Source organism: Tachysurus fulvidraco, chromosome 8 (genome assembly GCF_022655615.1).
Source record: "Tachysurus fulvidraco isolate hzauxx_2018 chromosome 8, HZAU_PFXX_2.0, whole genome shotgun sequence".
NCBI classification, from domain to species: Eukaryota; Metazoa; Chordata; class Actinopteri; order Siluriformes; family Bagridae; genus Tachysurus; species Tachysurus fulvidraco.
Window position 1 is genome coordinate 9,110,423 of NC_062525.1, and position 9,258 is coordinate 9,119,680.

The following is a 9,258-nucleotide window of genomic DNA, read 5'->3' on the forward strand; positions in this document are numbered from 1 at the left end:
ACAGTATAATAGTTACAGATTTGTAAGTCTAATCCTCTATAACAGAAAATATATGCCTTGCATGCTGTGCTGTACCATACTTTGTTAATTATTATTTCTGTTACTATTATTATTATTATTACCAATAGTAGTAGTATTAAAATTATATCCTAAGTTCTAGATATGACCACTGAACAGTGTCTCAAGAGCAAGAATCAGAAATACTATCATTATATTCAGTATAAATATACTCTTACTCAGTATAAGATTTCTATAAAAGTGTCCTGATGAGCTAGCTCACACTGATTTGCACTCTTGGTTTGCAGTAAAATCAATGTAGTTTTGTAATTGTACCAAAAGTACCATTTTTTAAAAGGTTATATTCGTGAAAAATAAAAAAATGTACAGTACGCCAATGATGTCACTAACACTTCTGTAGTAAGTGCTTCAAGCTAAGAAGATACATTTGTGGTGAACATAGACAAGGACAGTTATTCTAAATATTCAGTGGTCTGTTGTATTATATGCAATTTTGTATTTGAAAATTTACAGTGATTAACATTATTTTTGGTTCTTGGGGGTTACATTTGTAATTAGACAGCTTGGACAGCCTAAACCCTGCTGTACATCACTCCTTGACTTCTTAGATATTTTGACTTATTTAGTTGAGAGCACTGACATGTCTGACATCACTGAATACTTTTAACAAGAATCCCCGATTCATGTAAGGACGCTGCATATTATAAAGCTTCGGGCGAACAAGAATAGAGTTTTCCAGAGAATGTGGCTCAGCTAATTAAATTCAGTCTGCTGTAAAGCCACAGCTGTAGGTGTACAGTATGTTAGAGAATCACAGTCACTCACAAAAGGGAGGGGAGACTGCTTTCAGTATCGACAGCATTCATAAGTGAATAATCAATATACAGCCTGTTACAGTATGTCCAAGCCCTCCAGGATCCTATGATCACATGGATCCTCTCTCTTGCTCTTCTGCTTGTTAAGTAGGTCATGTATTTTCTTATATTCTCTGAGGGATACATCATCACTGACTTTGATGTCTGTTCATGAAGCTTGAACTCATGTCGAGGCAAAGTAGAAATTGTGTTGCCTCGAATGCCTCATTAGGATCTTATACACCATACATATCATCTGGATAATTTTCCAATTCAGCATTGCAACTTTTTTAAGATAACTATTTTAAAATGATCCTTTCAGCCATTGTTTGCCAGCTGTATAGAAGGTGAATGTTGACCCATGATCATGTATCCTAAACCCATAAAATGACATAAAACAATTAGCATACTGGACACTCAGTCCAATGTGGACCAACCCATCATTGTTGTGTTTTTAGCCTAACTTGTAGATAAAAATTGCTACATTGCTGGGTTATAATCAACATTATTATGGTAACATAAGCAGAATTTTTTTTTTCTCAAAGGGGGCATCGGAGGATTGGGTTCAAGCCCCAGCACTGCCAAGCTCTCTCTAACCCTCTCTGCTCCAGGGGTGGTGTATCATGGCTGACATGGGGCTCTGACCCCAAACTCAAAATTTGGGATATGCAAATAAAGAATTTCACTGTGCTGTATTGTATATGTGACAAAATAAATGCTTCTATTCAATATTTATAAGAAAGATAAATTTGGAAACATAATACATTACAGTACAATTATATTTTTCTTTGCACATCTAAGCATGCTATTAAGTTAGGGTCTGAGCGCAGGATTAGCCATGATCCCCTGGAGCAGAGAGCATTAAGGGCCTTGCTCAAGGGCCCAAAAGTGTCAGCTTGACAGAGCTGCAATATCATGTGTACAATTTGAAATCCTGTGCTATGAATATTAACACAGAATTAATATTCATTTATCTCCAGTGTTAGTCATTAATCCAATGTAATGCATACAAGAAAACGTACATATTTATAATATGGTTATAGAAATAGCATTATTTAAAATTTAGCATATTTGCTTTGCATTCATGTCATTCAGTACCTTCCAATGAACGCACAAGCCGACCCAAACACAACAGCTAAAAATTGCAAAAATATTCTTTTTCAATACTGTACAGTTTCTCTGATCAGGTATGACTGTGGCCTTAGATTCCTGTTCTAGGTTTGACAGGAGCAGAACCTGATATGGTTTTATGCTCATGTACAACATCCATTTGACATATTGTCTGTTCTACGCTTTTTTCAGCTTAACATGGCTGTAAAGTGCAGCTATATGAGTTACTGTAGCTTTCCAGTCAGATTACATCATTCCCACCTCTGAACTCTTTCAATGGCAAGGCATTTACAAGGAGTTTACAGAACTGGCTCTCACTAAATATTATTTGTTTTTCACACCATCCTGTCTAAACTCTAGAGAGTTCAGATGTATGTGTGGGGGTGTGCGGGTGTGTGTGTTTGTGTGTGAAATCCTCAAACCAGCCTGTCTGACACGAACAGCCATGCAACGGTCAGTTATTTTGCATTAACATGTAAAACATTACCTGTTTAATTTCAATAGTATCATTATTATGCTTTAGAGTATTGTGTAGTGATTTTATATTTAAGAGGTTTGGAAATAGTTCAGGACATTTCTTTTTAGACACACAGCATTACACAGAAAGTTTTTGACCTAAATTATGATGCAATATATTACGTATATATATAAAGTAGCAATTCTTCTAATATAGAGAGACAAATGCATCAGCTTACAGGAAGATAAAATGAAATCCCTAGTGACAGCGCTATCATAGGGCTAGTCCTACAACGTTATTGCTTTTAAAGCTGACTCCTTGTGCCCTTCGAGCAAAACACATAGCAGGACTGAAAACGGAGCCTGACAATAAACATAGAATCAATTGCAATGTGCAGAAGAGCTTAGTTAATCTCTTCTTTCACGTCTGTATCCTGGGTTGCCTTTTTTCCACAAGAATAAGATTTCAGAGAAGAAAGGACAAAGGACTGACCTCAGCTTTGTGTTATTTACTCTGAATGTGTGCGAGTCAAGGATTCTGATGTACTTCATTTGACAGAAGAAGGTTGTGTTGAATAGAGTCATAAGACCACTTCTTTAGTGAGAAAATAAATAATCAAAGAAGCGATCATTTTCTAACTTCCCCATGTGTTACAGTAAGAACATTGTACTCCTTATGTAACCCCTTCTAATCCTTCACCCAGTGAACTCAACATGCTATTCTTTTCTATTCTAGTGTTAATATATTGCTAGGGCTGTACAAACTTTGGATATTTCTACACATTTACTTCTTTTTCATTTAGTTATGCCTATTATACTGTATATACATTATTCTCAAATAAAATAAAGAAAAAATATTGAAGAGTAACATTTTTAATTATTACATAGGGTTAATAAAGAGAAGAAGATGCTGTAAGCAAGACAGCTGTATTTTTCCAGCACTGGGCTACATTTATCAAGATTAATATAAACTGATTTATCTGTAATTGTTTGTAGTAGCATTTATACATTACATTTTAGCATTTATAAAAATACATAACATTTATAAAATGCTACTCCTGTTTCTGAATTTGTGTACGTTTATGCATGAGATGAACTTGACGGAACAGATTCAAATAATTTCAATTGCAAAGAAGTTAATATGCAATCAAGTATAACTTATTTATTTCAGTGACCCCCCCCCCCCCCAAAAAAAAAATATATATATATATTTTTTTTTTCATCCTGTCATTGAATATAGCATTAAAGAAATGTTAAGTAGTTTAAAATAATAAATCTGTATAATAATAAGCTGTGAGAATAACATCATGCTCTGAGAATAACATCATGCCTTTCCAACACAGTACTGGTGAGAACATTGGCTTCCATAATTTGGCTTTTTCAGGTGCTGTGACCCGTCAGGTTATTCTACTAAATCATTTTTCTATTCTCATAGCTGAATACTTCCACATCTGCCTCTGAGAAATTCTTGTTTTTTGGCTGATCTATGAACTTTGTAAATCCTTGCATGCACCTGGTAGTTTCTGGGCAATTGCTATTCATCACAAACATACAAAGAAAATCTGTGTTCTGTAAATGTGAAGTCCCCGTACACTTTTTGGACAGTTTCATAAATAAGTGAGACTCCTTGTATTTAATCCTGCATACATTTTTTTTTGCAGTCAGATGTTTTAGATACAATCAGTAATTACTGCTGATAAGATATCGGAGAGCTATTTTCATTTAGGGCATTTGGCAGACGCACTTGTCCAGATCGACATCTCTATCAGTGAATACATTACCACTGGTTCACTTGTTTACAACTTAGGATACCAACAACCTAAAACCCAAAACTTTAAATATACATATAAAACAAACAGGGAAAATAAGTGCTAGTTTAAGTGTTAAGAGACACAACCCTGATCAGAGTCCAGTAACAGGTAATTTACAACTTTAACCAGCATAGTGTCTGTGCTACAATGAGGCCTAAATCCTGACTGATACATTTCATGAATATTATTCCTATGTACAGTAGGTCTGAGCATAACTGCTGAGCTATAACCTTTACTAGGGTATTGGAGATAAAGGGGATGATTGATATTGGCCTATAGTTGTACAGCTGGGTTTGGTTGAGGTCAGGTTTTTTAATCAGAGGTTTGATAACTGCTAGCTTAAAATATTTCAGCACATAGCCAGTGCTAAGGGAAGAATTAATTATCTTTAGAATGGGTTGGATAGCTACTGGTAATATCTGTTTAAAGAAACACATTTGCATCTGATCTGGTTCACAAAATATAAAACAAATAGCAATCTCCAGAATAAAACTTAAAACACCTAAACATTTCAAATTCCTTAACCTCAGATATATTACTCAAATTTACAATTGATCTCATCCAGGCATCACATAATGACTGAATAAGCTGTAAAATATTCTTTACTCAATTTAGAGACTTGAATTTTTTTATTTTTTTATTTTTTTATTTTTTATGTCATAGAGTTCTGAACACTTTACTGGACACACCATTGGGATCTACTACAACTCTGGCTGGGATGCAGTGAGAATGGGCTTAATTAAACAGCTCTTCATTATAATGCCTCTATGATTTCCTGGGATGATTTATATTGAATAATAAACATCAGTGAAGCACTATATATAGCACAATAAATATCAAGTCAAGACGTTTTTATAGTCATTTCAATCAAATACAGATGGGACAGTAAACTGAAAAAAAAGGTTCCTCCAGGACTGGTGCAGCATAAGAGATAAAAGAGAATGAAGTAAAGTACACAGCACCACATAAAGTCCATGTTCAAGACAGTACAGAGCAGCACTGACCAGTACACATTTCTCTAACAGAAAAAGTGCAGTGGTAAAATGTTATGGATGTCAACATGAAGAAAAAATTGTTTGTTTTTGTGTTGTAGTAGGAATATAGAAGTTAAAATGTAAATATAAAAGTGAAATATAATATAAAAGTAAAGAAATGTAAAAGTTAAGAAATTGTGTTTGAATTATTTCAAACGATTAATGATTTTAAAATGAAGTGCTTTTCGGAAACAGTGCACAGTGTGTGGTCTGCATGGAGTAAATAGAGTAGTTCTATAAAAGCATATCTCTTTTGTGAATTTCAGGTCATATTGTATAGATTAAAATATGAAAAATGATTTTGAATTTGGATTTGGAGTTTGATTTTGGAACAAAGAAGTAACGAAGTGTTTGGGTTAGGCTTCTGAAGGAAATTACCAAAAATAGACAAAAAAAAAAAAAATCATATTGTGCTTATTTGACTGTCATCCGTCAGTGTATTATATTTTGTTAAACTTGATTATACTTTCAGTGAAATTGTAATTAAGGAATAGAAAACCTTGACTTCATGTACATGTTCATTCACTTTGTGACTCAAAAGGATTCCCAGAATCCGATTCACTCAGCGTTCTTAGAATTATGAGACTACTGTAACCTCAGAGCTCTGAGTCGTGTTTACGTGGCTAACGTTAAGGGAAACCTTTCGTTGGAAAATTGAAAAAGCAGTAACACAAGAAGCCCTTGATTAAAAAGAGCATAAAAAAGCTAAAAAAAGAGAATCTTTAATAGACATTGGAACAACAGAGTGACAAGGTGTCACGAACGCAGGATAAAACAGACCCAGATGCAGGAGAGCAAAATAAACCGGGTTTAATAACAAAAAGACACGAAACATAACACGGACTAGAGACAAATAGACAAAAGGTAATGACAATGGGAATCAGGTGTGTGGAGACGGGAGGAGCAGACAAAGGCAGGGCAGACATAAGGAACATAAACAATTGCACAAGTCCGGGCTGGGTCCTAACAGAAGGTGACTTAACCTGTCATCGTCATTTGCTGATCGGGAAGATATTGGTTGAACTTTATTATTATTTTTATGTGTGTGGTCATGTACCGTTTCTGGGCCCCTGAGTCCCCTGTCAATTAAGTGATGATTTCTTATGTCTGCACACATTCAAGTTGTAATAAGCAGATTGAGCTCAAATTCTCTTCACACGGGAAAGGAAATGTCTTTTCCTCTTGTGATTAATCTTGACATAACCAAACTTACTATAGTGTTGTTTACCCCAAAACACAACTGATTAGATTCACATGAAGGTCAGTTACATGAAGTAACAGTAATGTTGTGCATTAACAGTACTCTATAACAACACAGCTGCATGAAACGTAATCCACGCATGTTGAACTAACATTAGCTAGCTGTATTTGTGCTGTTTGGGCTTTCTGATCAATACAGTTGCATGTTTATTGATTTATTGGCTCATGGAAAGTGGGAACCAGAGAATTATGTTAATCGGCTTTTTGTCATTGATGCCGCTTTAGCTGGTGCTGCCTCATTGCTGTCAGTGAAGAGCCAGAACAAGTTGGCAGGATTAGCCTGGCCTGGTTCAACACTATCAATCACTTGTGTTGCTTCCTGCTGCCAGAAGCTAGTTTACCTCAAATCAATGACTTTTATCAATAACTAAGAAATCAACTAAAGCATGAGTGAAAGTATATGATAAAACTTTCAAGATAAAATATCAGTTTATCTGCGGTCTATGGCTGATGAATTTCTGATGTGTCTACAATTAGATAAAGATACTAATTTCATGGACAAGGACAATCTTATACACTATTTCTAAACAGAAGAAAACAGGTTTAATATTTTTTTTTCTTATACTCAGATTTTGGATTGCTCTAATTCTAATATCAGAAGTTATTTTTTATTGTGATGATACATTAGAAGGTAAATAATCCAATGAAATCGATGATTATATGTGTATTTGAACTGTTGAAGTGTATTGTGATAGCATGCCATAATATTATTCTCATTATTAAGCCTACATCAGAGAAAACTACTCTGAGATGAATAACTATGCTGTATGGCTTATGGAAGAGATATTAAATAAACTGTTTAATGCTGTAGTTATTATTATATAAAGTGGGGTAGATAGGGCTTAGAGTGCAAAAAAGTACAACAATGAATTATTTGCATCAAAAATTAGCATTAATAAAGTTCCTTTACATACTGACATAGGTCATCACGTAGCCAGTTTTTCCATGATCTCATTTTTGGTAGTTATTTGATTAATATTAATTATGTATTAAGGATGTAAAGATACAGTATATGGTATCATATCATTCAATACAAAACTACAACATTTGATATGTCTGTGTTCCTGACAATATCTTTTTTGCAGAACTCTACATGTATATATTACATGGGTTAAACTTAATTACTGTAAGCCCAATATTTGGAAAAAAGTAGGTTCCACTTTAACACAAATCAGGAGTAGCTTTGAGGTCTATTTTCCTAAGGACACTGTTTTAATTCCCTATAAGTTCTTGTTTCCAAACTAGATGAAACAGTCTCACTCTCTTCCTGCAGCTTTAAGACAGTTAATGAAGATTCAATCAAGTTTAAAGAAAACAGCGCAGAAATTAGGAAATTAATATCTGCAGATGTGGAGCAAGCAGGATTTAAAAACATGGTTATGATTAATTTCTTATGTTGAAGTTTGTTACATTCTGAAACACGACTTTTCTTTTGTTACTAAATAGGCTATAGAAAATGTATTCTATCAAGACACCACCAAATCATATCATATCATATCATATCATATCATATCATATCATATCATATCATATCATATCATATCAAATTTCCCAGTCTTTCCAATCTTTCCCGTCAAATATTTTTTGTAACACAACAGATGACGCATGTGCATGCAGATTTTTGTATGTTTGTGTGTGTGTCTGTGTGTGCCTGTAGGAAGGATGCTATGGGACAGGGTTATTTGGGGATTTATGTCTATTAAAATCCTGTCTCTCTGTTTTCACAATAATCCCCATCACTACAAATCTCACATATTCAGAGGAGCTTTAGCGAATTATAATCTCAGAGCCAACAGCAAGCTTCGGTGATGCTCCTTTATTCTGCCTCTTAGGTCAAATCTATTTCATGTCCTTCATGGTCGTAATCAACAGCATTCCTGTAAACACAAATAAACAGTCAGAAGGTTCCACTCTTAGAGAAATTCAGGGCATTGCTGATGCAGGACAAGGGATGGGACCGGATTAAGTACAGGCATGTTGAAATGGTGTTGGTTTAAACAATTAGACTGTAAACACTGGTTCAGTAAAAACATCTAGCACCTAGGAAGCACCTAGAAGGTTGAAATACTCTTATTCTACTGTGCACCAACTCTGTGAATATAAACTAGTAAACTATAAAGTGTAAGTTTTAAACTAGTTATGGTGAATGTTCAGTTCTGATTGGACATAAGGTCAAATAGCAGCTGTAACAATAATGCCAGTTACAAGGTTTATACAAATCTATTAATATAGTTTAATACAGTATAATTTAATATATTTATAGAATTTGGCAGATTCCCTTAAACTGCTTTACCAAGGCTTTACTGAAGCCGCTTTCAGTTGCTGCTTATTTGAGGATCTTTCTGCTTTGAGTTGTGTTTTTATTACTGTACGTGAAAAGCATATGCTCAATTTGGTACTGATTAGGTGTCTGACTGTTGCCATTTAAGAACTTTTTTGTTCTGTTGCATTTGTGATATGTTTCGAGCCCTTCTTTTGTATCACCATACTCTTTTCTTCCCCTAATGTGCTACCAAATTGTCTTGGTTTCTAAAGAATCTTGTTCCAGGACTAGGCAGGTTTTGTTAGATGCTTTCTAGTCTAATCTGACCTTTCTGTTCTTGAGTGTTCACAGTGGTTTGCAGCTTGAGGCAAAACCTGTGTATTTACATTCATGAAGGCATCTCTTGATTGTAGACTTTGACAATGACACTCCTACCTTGTGTATAGTTTTCT